Below are 12,703 nucleotides of genomic sequence, written 5' to 3'. Positions count from 1 at the left end.
CAAGGTAATGCTTGCTTCTAGGAATGAATTTTGGAGTATTGCTTCCCTTTAAATTTCATTAAAGAGTTTGAGAAGTGGTGGCATTAGCTCATCTCTAAATTTCTTGTAGAATTCAACAGTATTGTAATCAAGACCTGGGCTTTTCTTTGTTGGTAAGTTTTTAATTATGTTTTCAATTTTATTGATTGATACTGGGTTGTTTAGAATTTTTATATCTTCTTGGTTCAACTCTGGTTATTCATATGTATCTAGGAATCTGTCTATTTCTTCTGTGTTTGCCATCTTATTGGAATACAGAGTGTCAAAGTAGGTATTGATGATCCTCTGGATTTCTGCTGGATCTGTTGTATTTTCACCCTTTTCATTCCTAATTGCATGGATTTCAGTCTTTTCTTTCCTTTTTTGATAAGGTTTGCTAGAGATATGTCAATTTTATTTATTCTTTCAAAGAACCAACTCTTTAATTTGTTGATATTTTTTATCATTCTCTTAGTCTCTATTGCATTGATTTCTGCTCTGATCTTTATAATTCTCTCCCTTGTATGAGCTTTGTATTTGTCTTGCTCTTCTTTTTCTAGAAGCCTGTAATTCAGTCAGAGTGGGTTCTTGAAATGCGTGTGTGTAAAAAGTCCCTAATATGACTCAGCTCCCCATTAATCATTCCTGTTATACAGAGACCCAATGAGAGGCACCCATAGGGGGCTGCTGTGAAATATGTTAAAGCCCAGGCATCTGGGGGCACCTGAAAACACAATCCCATTGTTTAGCACAGGTGCCTGATGAGGATTCATTATATAATAATGAATCAGCATAGACAACCACCCATGTGCCACATGGCCTACAAGGTCACCCAGAATGTTTTGTCTTACTATGTCTCAGTAAACTGATTTAAAAAACTATAAGTGCTATGCTGGAAAGTAAAGTTGGTTCCTACTTTTTTGTGATATCTGCTCCATGCATGTTCTTTTCTTTGGGAACCGTGCCTGACTGGGCTTCCCTTCAGCCCAATGACCCTGACAGCACCCAAGCCAGAATTATCTATGTGCTTTTTATTTTCCTGTCATCCTGATATCACTTTTTTATTAATTCTCCCTTCTCCTTCTTCTTCTTTCCTCCTCCTCCTACTCCTCCTTCCTCCTCCTCCCTCCTCCTCCCTCCCCCTCCTCCTCCTTCCTCCTCCCCCCTCCTCCTCCTCCTTCCTCCTCCTCCTCCTCCTCCTCCTCCTCCTTGTACTGGGGATTGATCCCAGGACCTTGTGCTTGTGAGGCAGGCACAACACCACTGAGCTAAATCCCCAGCCCTCATTCCCCATTCTTTTTTTTGTTGACATAGACCTACCCTGAGCACATCATCCCATTATCTTCAATAAATGTAACTGTTTTTTCTTTTTACCATTAGGTGTACACTTGCAATTATTTAAAAAAATTAATTTTATCAGTACATTTTTAAGTGATGTAATTTTTCTTTTTGTACTGGGGATCGAACTTGGGTCCTTGCACTTGGGAGGCAGGAGGTGGAACTACTGAGCTAAATCCCTGGCTATTGGTATATTTTTGACATACATACTGCATACATAATGATCACATTCATCATAGGAAATTTGTACCTGTGCATAATATATCTTAATTATGTTTTTCCCCATTCTCCTCCCTTCAGTCCTAATATTGTAGACAGCTAACTTACTTATAAATATTAAAGGTAGTCAGACAGGGGTGGGCCTTCAGCACAGAAGACAGTTGTGGCCCAAGGCACATTCACTGAAGGCCAGGCTTCAAGAAAAAGAGGAACTGACTACACTCACATACTTCCCCTAGGGATAAATAGCAGTGATTGATATTCTTAATAGGCATCAATCACCTTGGGACCAAAACCTCCCAGCCCATTCCTTTCTGGAAAAACTTGTTCATTCTATGTACATTTGCTATGTGACTTGCTTCCCTATTTGATCCCCATTTGATCAGTATTATTTAAGTATTACTTGTCCTATCTCATACCTGTCAGGCTTGATCTGGTCATGAAATTAGTGTTTTTTGTTTGTTTGTTTGTTTTTTGTGGGGTTTTTTGGTACAGGGAACTCGGGTCCTTGTGCTTGCTCAGCTGGCGGGGAAACCACTGAGCTAAATCCCCAGCCAGAGGTCATGAAATTGTTAATGAACATGCTGCTTAATTCCAACCTACAGTTTAAAACAAATACAAAAAACCCACAGCCCTCAGAAAAATATAAAGCAGAGGCAAGTGGTGCTGTCTCCACTCAACACAGACCATGCCATCTTGGAGTAGATAGAACACAGGATGGGATGTGACAGGAAAGACCACAAAGTACAGCACAAACTGCAGTGCAGTACATCATCTTCCTGCCTTGACTGTGGATGGAACCTGACCATACATCACAAAGTACAACACAAAGTGCAGTACATCACATCTTCCCTGCCTTGACTGCTGCACGGACCCCAACCACATGTTTGCACTGACCCCCACATGTGATAGCTGTGCCAGACCCCTCTCCCTCCCAATCCCCGATAAAAACCCCTGCCTTTTATCCATTTGGCATTTATGGGCCTCTTGTTGCCCTCAGTTTACATCCACTTGGGTGAATAAAGTCTGTTTGCTTTCCACTGTCCTCCTTAGGTGGTCTCATTCCTCTCTGCCCTTTGTCACAATACCCACTTTGTGGTTTCCCATTGGATCAATATTACCTAAGCAACTATGCTTGTAATCTTATTAGTTGACTGTAGATTTTTCCTGACTTGAACCTGCCTCACCTCAAGGCTTTGCTCAATAAAACACCCTTGAGAAGTGGGATCAGTGGGCAACCCACTTTCCGGGCCCCACTTCTGTCTCTCTTAGACAGAAGCTATCTTTCTCTAAATAAATTCTTCCCACTCAACCTCTGTTGGTCCCTAGAATTCATTCTTTGATTTTAGAGAACACAAACTCAGCATTTTGGACATCTAGCAGATTGGGAGTTATAATATTTCACTTATATTATTTGGAGGTCCATAGATCATACACCCTATATCACATCTTCCTCACTCCATTTGCAAAATTATGTTTCTATTGTTTTCCTGCCATTCTTTTTTATTTCTTATCCCTATTCCCTTCCTTCCTTTCCCCTCCCTCTTCCCTTGTTCCCCTTCTCATTTGAAAATGTTTTTCCTATTTCCCAATATCTATCCTCCATTTTGGTCCACGTTTGCCCTTTAGGTTTCTCATACAAAAGAAACAGTATGCTATTTAAACATGTTACACTTGCAATTCTTTGCTCACTATACAAAGAGGCTACTTATCTCATGACATGGTATCACTTGAATCATTCTGAAACCATGTTCCAAACCCTATGTCATCTATGGAAAAATTGTCTTCCATAAATTAATCCCTGGTACCAAAAAGGGTTTAAAAGATGTCAGAGATTTTCTTTTCTAGTTAGGTCTGTGTGGGGTTCTAAATGCTTCCTGTTCCTGAATATCCCCATCTGTCTCAAGCTTTGGGAAATTTTCTGCAATTCTTTAACGGAATAGGGTTTCTATGCCCTCAGCCTGTAGCACTACTTCCTCATCTGTTCCATTATCCACATGGGTCTTCAGTGGCGACTCAGAGATATTAATGTTCTATTCATTCTTTCTTTTTCTTTATTACTGTCTGGATATGATCATTCATCAACCTTGTCTTCCAAATTCTTTCTCAGCCAGATAGCTTTATTGTCCATAGACTCTCAGAAATCCTATAACTTTCTTTTACTTTGTCTCTTGAGTGACTGAGCTCATATCTTTCCCATTTGTCACATGCACATAGTTCAGGTAGCTTTCAGCACTCTGCTTATCTCTTGGATGTTTGGTTTCACTGAGATTTTAACCCAGGCATTCTTGAGAGTCATGCTAGTTTTCTTTAAATATGTATTTTTAATTTTTAAAATTTACATTTATCTATTTACAGTACTAGGAAGAATGTAGCTGATTAGCATGAGTGGGGGCCAAGAAGCAAAGTGGATGTAACCTTAAATTTATATATACTTTGTGACTGTACTTTATTGGGTAATCCTCTTGCAAATTCATTCATTCCAAAGCTTACCAAGTGCCTCCCATGTACAGTGGTCTATAATTAGATGTTTTTGATATAATGGTAAACTAGGCAAAATTTACATTCCAACATAAACTTTAAACAGCTAATCATGTAATTATAGACAAGTAGGTCAAGTAGAAATATTATAGGGAGTCAGACAGGGCTGGGCCCTCAAGGGAGTCAGAAGATGAAAACCTATCAAAACTGTGGCTGGAGGCACATCTGAAGAAGATTAAAATCTCAATGGTCATATTTATTTACTTCTCTACGGGATAAACAAAATCTTGAGATTATTGGTACCACCTTTTTGAGATTTCCCATATAAATAAACCATTATCTCATCAGGGATGGCCATCTGCTCTCAGTTACTAAGACTAAGACTGAAAAGACTAAAACCAAAGTTGATGTCATCCATATGCCCTTGCTACTATTGGATCAATATTATATTAGCTAAATGGCTATACTTTTCATCTAACTGGCTGATTATAATTTGACCCACATTGTACCCACCTCATTATTTTGCTCTGTAAAACTCTCAGGAAAGTGGGCTCTGTGGCAGCCCACTTTCAGGTCCCCTCCTGTCTCTCAGAAGCTAATTGTTTTTCAATAAATTTTCCTACTCTTAACCTCTGTTGCTCTTTAGAATTCATTCTTCAATTTTGGGGAACACTAACTCAGCATATCTGACATCTAGCAGGTTGGGAGTTATGTTCATTTCCCCTATATCACTGTCATCTATTTATAATTTTGAAATATTATAAACGAGTATATGGAAAACACCTGACCTACTCCATGAACACTTTAATTTGCAATTTCTTAAAGATTGCAAATTAAGAAAAAAGAGGAGATGATGGGGAAGAAGCCTAGGAGAAAATATATATATTCTCAAGAGAAATTTTTCTGAGTTGGGCTTTACGTCTTTATTCGGGAAGAGATACCCTGCTGAGGGACTTGCCTTGTATTTCATTGATAATCAAGGATTTAGCTTTCCATTACAGCAGTTCCAAGCAAGGGAGAAAGGGATTGGAAATAGAGGTTTGGTTACTGAACTACAGCGTCAGCAATAGATGGTTAGATTTCAAACGAGATGAGAATGTAAGGATTTTTTAGGGTAGAGGGAAAATGTAAAGGAACGTGTCCTAATGAAGAGAATTCAGGGATACGAGATCAGCTCACAAGTCATACATACCCAATCTGCTTAAGAAGGTAGAGAAAGTTGGGTACAGAGGCATACACTTACAGTCCCAGCCACTTTGGAGGCTGAGCCAGGAGGACTGCTTGAGCCCAGGAGTCCAGGAGTTCAAGTCTGGCCTGGCAGACACCATTTTAACCCCCCCCCCCAGAGAGAGAGAGAGAGAGAGAGAGAGAGAGAGAGAGAGAGAGAAATATAACAGACAAAAACAAAGACTTGAATGGGAGAAAAAGTTGAAAAAGGATCAAGTAAATATTAGACTTAAGTCGTTAATAAAAATTATAGGTATGATCAAGAAATAAAATCCAAAACCTGGTTGCCTATAAGAAACACTTAAAAGCAGGTGTGGTTGTGCTTGCCTATAACCCCACCACTCTGGGAGGCTGAGGCAGGAGGACCACACATTCAAGTCCAGCCTGGGGAATTTAGAAAGACTCTGTCTCAAAAAGTAAAATATAAAAAATCTTTGGGGATATAGTTCAGCACCATGACCCTGAGTTCAAAACCTAGCATTGCAAAGAGAAAGAGGACCTCTGGTAAAATGGTGGAGTGATGAACAGCAGAGAAATAGCCTCTCTGAGATTCGGTGTCCAGATATTGGACTATAGCAACATGAGGTAGAGAAGGAGGAGGAAAGTGCTTCTCCAGGAACAAGCAAGGATTTTAATTAAGCAAGAATTAAAGTCCATGGGAAGAGCAAGGAGAGAGACTTCAATGAAGAAGAAAGAGGTGGTAAGTGGTGCTTTCTCTCTGAGCCCTAACTCACTGCATGGGAAGGGCAGCTCAAACCTGCAGATGCACTGACTGCTGGTGACCCCAGAGGCCTCTATGGAGAAACACACCAGTGGAATAGAGCAGTAGACACAGCAGATTGCAGTGGCTGGTGAGTTATTCAGGTTTAGTTTTTTGGGTTTAGTTATTCAGGTTTGGGTGAAAGTAATCACCCAGGACAGGGTGATTAGCCAGTAGCCATCTTGGAGAGGAGCCAACTGAGCTTGGAACTCAGAGCTGTGGGCTGGCTCTATCAGGGTAGGTGGAACAAAGTTAAAGTTGGCAGAAGGTCAAGGAGCCAAGTTCAAGTTGGCAAGGAGCTGAGTTCAAGCTAGCAGGAGGCACATAGAGTGTTGCAGGCTGAACAAATCAGGTTCCAGCTTCACAGCCAGAACCCAGCCTGAGCTTCAGAACTAAAGGTACAGGCTTGCTGGAATTATCTACTACCCCACTGTAAATCTATAGTTGGCTTATGGGGAGTAGTCAACATGGATCTGGATCTGGGCTCTGTGTGCCCAGTTTGTCTACCAGTGAGAGCAGAGACATCCCTTGAATGAACTTTATTTTTTTCTTTTTTCTTAATTTTTTTCTTTTGGTTCTTATTTAAATGTGAACATTGTTTCTAGTTTTTTGTTATTCTCTTCTGTTCTTGTTTTTATTTTTATTTATTTATTTTTGTTACCGGGGATCAAACTTGGGTCCTTCCACTTGCAAGGCAGGTAGCAGAACCCCTGAGCTAAATCCCTGGGCCTCTTGTTTTTATTTCTTCCTTCTCTTTTTCCCTCCTGTCTTCTTCACCAGTTTTCCAAAGTTTGTTAATAATCTTTTGTCCTCCATCCTTGGTTTTGATCATTTCCTCTTCTATTTCTTTATCCCCCCCCCATAATGACTTTTAAATTTTCTCTCCTGAGAGAAAAATCACCATATCGAGGGCGTATTTACTGTATACAATTTTCTGGTTTGTTTTACATTTTGTTATATAACCACAAATCTAGTTCATATAGTTAAAGGTGACAGATTAATGGTTACTACAGTTTGTTATTTTCTAGGCTATGTTTGATGCTATTGTTATTGCTGATTGTACTACTTTACCTAAGGTGTCATAATTTTTCTAATCAGTTGTTCTTCCTAGTATGCCAAGACTTAGATTGCCTAAAGGTCATAAATAGTAATATAGGCCAGTGCCAAAGAACTAGAGGCTAGGCAACAACTTCTCACCCCCAATAAATTGAGAAGGTAGGATCTTGCAACAGACTGAAAACCCAAAGGCTAGCTACACCTGGAAGACACCTCTGAGAAGTAGCCATTTCCTTTCTCTTGCCTAATTGCCATGGCTAATGTTTCCAGAACTATATTGAACAAGAGTGGTGATAGTGGACATCCTTGTCTTGTTCCTGATATTGGTGTGAAGGATTTCAGTTTTTGACCATTTAGTATGATATTGGCTGTTGGTTTTTCATAGATGGCTTTTATCAGTTTGAGGTAGAGACCATCTATTCCAATTTTTTGTAGGGCTTTTATCATAAATGCATGTTGGATTTTGTCAAATGCTTTTTCTGTGCCTATGGAGATAATCATATGGTTTTTGTCCTTGGCTCTATTGATATAGTGTATTACATTGATTGATTTGCATATGTTGAACCATCCCTGCATCCCTGGGATGAATCCCACTTGATCAGGGTGGATGATCTTCTTGATGATCTTCTGCATTCTATCTGCCAGTATCTTATTAAGGATTTTTGCATCTATGTTCATTAGTGAGATTGGCCTACAGTTCTCCTTTTCGATTGGGTCTTTCTCTGCTTTGAGGATCAAGGTGATGCCTCCTTCCAGGAATGAATTTGGGAGTATTGCTTCCCTTTCAATTTCATTGAAGAGTTTAAACAGTAGTGGCAGCAGTTCCTCTCTAAATGTCTCGTAGAATTCAGCAGTGAAGCCATCAGGGCCCGGGCTTTTCTTAGTTGATAAGTTTTTAATTACATTTTCAATTTCATTGGTTGATATTGGGTTGTTTAGAATTTTTAGGTCTTCTTCACTCAACTTTGGTAATTCATATGTATCTAGGAATTTGTCCATTTCTTCTGTGTTTTCCATCTTATTGGAGTATAGGTTCTGGAAGTAGGTATTGATGATCCTCTGGATTTCTGCTGGGTCTGTTGTAGTTTCACCCTTTTCATTCCTAATTGCATGGATTTGGGCCTTATCTTTCCTTTTTCTGATAAGGTTGGCTAAGGGTTTGTCAATTTTGTTGATTCTTTCGAAGAACCAACTCTTGGCTTCATTGATTTTTTGTATCATTCTCTTAGTCTCCATTGCATTGATTTCTCCTCTGATCTTTATAATTTCCTCCCTTGTATGAGCTCTGGGGTTGTCCTGCTCTTCTTTTTCTAGAAGCTTGAGGTTCAGCATCAGGTTGTTTAACTGGGCTCGTTCTGTTTTCCTAATATGCGTATTCAGTGCTATGAATTTCCCTCGTAAGACTGCTTTCATTGTGTCCCATAGATTCCGATATGTTGTATTGTCATTGTCATTTAATTGAAGGAACTGTCTGATTTCTTTAATTTCCTCTGTGACCCACTGGTTATTCAGAAGTGTGTTGTTCAATTTCCACGTGTTTATGAAATTTTTCGTTTCTTTTCTATGGATCTCCAATTTCATCCCACTATGGTCTGATAATATACAAGGGATAACTTCAATTCCTTTGCACTTACTTAAACATGTTCTATGTGTGAGTATGTGGTCTATTTTGGAGAATGACCCATGTGCAGCTGAGAAGAATGTGTATTCTGATTTTGTGGGGTGGAAGACTCTAAAAATCTGTCAAGTTCATTTGTTCAAGAGTTTGATTGAGTTCTAGTATTTCATTACTTATTTTTAGTCTAGTTGATCTATCTATTTGTGACAGTGGGGTGTTGAGGTCCCCCACTACAATTGTATTAGTGCATAGATGACTTTTCATGTCCGTTAGTATTTGTTTTATATAGCTGGGAGCACTAGTGTTTGGTGCATAGATATTTATGATTGTCATCTCTTCCTCTTGGATTGTTCCCTTTACAAGGATGTAGTGTCCTTCTTTGTCTCTCTTAATCAGTGTTGGTTTGAAATCTACTTGATCTGTGAAGAGAATAGCTACTCCTGCTTTTTCTCGGGTACCTGTCGCATGCAGTATTGTTTTCCACCCTTTAACTTTCAGTCTATGAGTTTCCTTTTGAATTAAGTGTGTTTCTGGTATGCAGCATATTGTTGGATTTTGCTTCTTGACCCATTCTGCCAGTCTATTTCTTTTGATTGGTGAATTGAGACCATTAACATTGATGGTTATAACTGAAACATATTGACTTGTCATTGCCATGACTTTTTCTTTTTGTTGGGTTCTCCCCTTTTACATTTAATTTCTTGTTGTGCCAGATGGGTTCATTCTGCTGTGCTTCCTGGGGTTGTGATCCTCAATGTCTGTTCCTAGGATATTGTCTAAAATTTTTTGGAGTGCTGGTTTAGTATTCACAAAGTTTCTAAGGTGCTCTTTGTCATGAAAGTATCTTATTTCTCCATCAATTTTGAAAGATAGTCTTGCAGGGTACATCAATCTGGGTTGGAGGCTGTTTTCTTTTAGGGCTTGGAATACTTCACTCCAAGCTCTTCTTGCCTTGATGGTTTGTGTTGAGAAGTCTGCTGTGATTCTGATGGGCTTTCCTTTGTATGTGATTTGTTTCTTTTCTCTAACTGCTTGTAGAACTTTGTTCTTCTGTTGAGTTTCTGGAACTTAACAATTATATGCCTATGTGTAGAGATTTTTTTATCAAGGCTATTTGGAGTCCTATATGCCTCACTTATCTGTATGTCAAATTCTTTTCCCCTCCTTGGGAAGTTTTCTGCCATTACTTCTGTGAAGTTTTTTTATGTCATCTGCACTCTCTCCTGTGTCTTCATTGACTCCAATCAGTCTTATGTTATTCTTCTTTGCAGCATCTAGCAGCTGCTGGATTGATTTCTTGTGTTCCATTATAATTTTGAAGCAATTTTTCTTTTCCTGGTCATTAATTGCAATCTTATCTTCTATATCTGAAATTCTGTCCTCACATTGGCTCATTCTGCTGTGTAGACTTTCAATGGAGTTTTTCATCTCCTGAAAATCTATTTGCATCTGTTTTATGGATTCCATTTGTTTCCTCTGTTGGGATTCCATCCTGTTCCTCAACTCCTCTCTAGATTTATTAATCATGTCTTGCACTAGGAGCACAATTTCTCCTGTTATCTGAGAAATTATTTCTGATTTCATTTTTTCCAGATCCTCTTTTGTTGCCAGTTCAGTGGGCCCACGTGGTTGAGTATCAGAGTGTTCCATCTTATTTCCCTTTGGGGTTGTTGTAGGTGATCTGGAAGTCTGGTTTTGAGACTTATTTACGTGTTTTCTCATTTTCCCTGGGGGGGCGGGGGGGGCTGCTGTTGGCCTCTGCGTTTATCACCACCTCTGAGCTGGGAGAGGTGGGACAGGGGCCAGGAGCAGTGGCACAGATGGCAGCCCGGAAGCCCCTTCCTCTGGGCTGGGAGTGGCAGGAGGGATGGTGGCCGGGATGCCCCTTCCTCTGGACCAGGAGTAGTGGGACGGCAGCTCAGAAGCCCCTACCTCTGGGCCAGGAGAGGCGGGATGGATCAGAAGTAGTCATTTCCTAAGGGTTCCTAATACTAGCCATAAAGCTACTTGCCATAAACAATTTATAAGCATCAAGCCAGGAATTAAATTTTTTTTAAAAATAGAAGACACTTAAGCAAGATGCAATCCAAACTTCCAGCTCACCAAAGGCAAACACGGGGACAATGAGGTAGAACAATTTAAAACCCTACCACCTGGACTCTGTAAAGTAACAGAGGAAGTAACACAGCAGATAATTGAGGCTCTAGAAAACATCAAATCAGAAATAGTTTCTAAGATAACTAAAAGTATGATGACTGTAAATAAAGACATGATGGGTGACTCTAGAACAGATACAGATGAAATTTAAAAAAATACAAGAACTTAGGAAAATAGTGGAACCATGAACACCCAACATAGGAAAGAAATAGCATACATGAAACAGATTCAAACATATATCCAGGAGATTAAAAATTCCATTGAAAGTATACACAGCAGAATAAACCAAGATAAAGACAGAGTATCAAATAGAGAAGACAGGATTGTGGTTAGTGATCATGAAAAGAAATATTTCTTAAAAATAGCAAGGGACTGCACCAGGTATGTAGCTCAGTAGTGCAGTGCCTGCCTGGCAAGTGTGAGGTCCTGAGTTCGATCCCTGGCATGTGTGCACGCACACACACACACACACACACACACACAAATAGCAAAGGACCATGAAAAACAGCCAACAGCTCTTAGATTATGCAAAAAAGAATAACATAAGACTGATCAGAGTCAATGAAAAAGCAGGAGATAGCACAAATGACATTAAAAATATCTATTCACAGAAGTAATGACAGAAAACTTCCCAAGCAGGTGAAAAGAATTTGACATGCAGATAATGAGAACTCAAATTACCCATGATTAAAAAAAAACTACACCAAGGTATATAGTAGTTAAGATTCCAAAAATTCAACACCAGAACAGAATATTATAAGTTGTTAGAGAAAAGAAACAAACCACCTATAAAGGAATGCCCATCAGAATCACAGCAGACTTCTCAACACAAATCCTGAAGTCAAGGAAAGCTTAAGTATTTCAAGCCCTGAAAGAAAATAACCTCCAACACAGACTGATGTAACCCACAAAACTATCTTTCAAATTTGATGGAGAAATAAGATGCTTCCTTGACAAAGAACATGTGAAGAAATTCATTACCCCTAAACCAGCACTCCAGAATGTTCTCAAGGACATTCTAGACAGAGATAACAAGAGCACAACTCCATGAACCCCAACAGAATGAATCCAAAAGGCAAGGGAAGCAATTAAAAGGAGGGAAAAATTACAGGGGAGGAAGGGAACCAACAACAGGAAAATAACATGACAAGGATAAGTCAATACATATCAGTTATAGCCATCAATGTAAATGGTCTCAATTCACAAATAAAAAGAAACAGACTGGCAGAATAGATTAAGAAGTAAGATCCAAAAATATGCTGCGTACAAGAAACACATTTAATTCAAAAAGAAATTCATAGACTGAAGGTCAAAAGATGGAAAACAATACTCCATGCATGAAGAACGTGGAGAAAAGGAAGTGTAGCTATTTTATTTGCAGGCAAAGTGGATTTCAAGCCAAGACTGAGACAAAGAAAGTCACTACATCCTTGTAAAAGGAACAATCCAAGAGGAAGAGATAACAATCATAAATATGTATGCACCAAATATTAGTGCACCCAATTATGTAAAACAAATATTAATGGACATGAAAAATCATCTAACCATTAATACAATTGTAATGGGGGATCTCAATACCCCACTGTCATAAACAGATTAACTAGACAAGAAATCAACAATGAAATATTAGAACTGAACCAAAGTCTTCAACAAATGGACTTAGTAGATGCCTACAGAGTGTTCCACCCCACAACATCAGCACACACATTCTTCTCAGCTGCCCATGGGATATTCTCCAAAATAGACCACATACTAGCTCATAGAGCATGGTTAAGTGAATGCAAAGGAACTGAAATTATTCCATGCTTACTGTCAGACCATAGTGCACT

The sequence above is a fragment of the Heterocephalus glaber genome, unplaced genomic scaffold (assembly GCF_053883595.1).
Source record: "Heterocephalus glaber isolate CG9 unplaced genomic scaffold, H.glaber_assembly_v1.0 deba00001258, whole genome shotgun sequence".
NCBI lineage: Eukaryota > Metazoa > Chordata > Mammalia > Rodentia > Bathyergidae > Heterocephalus > Heterocephalus glaber.
The sequence above is the reverse complement of the archived record's forward strand: the minus strand, read 5'-3'. Positions refer to the sequence as shown.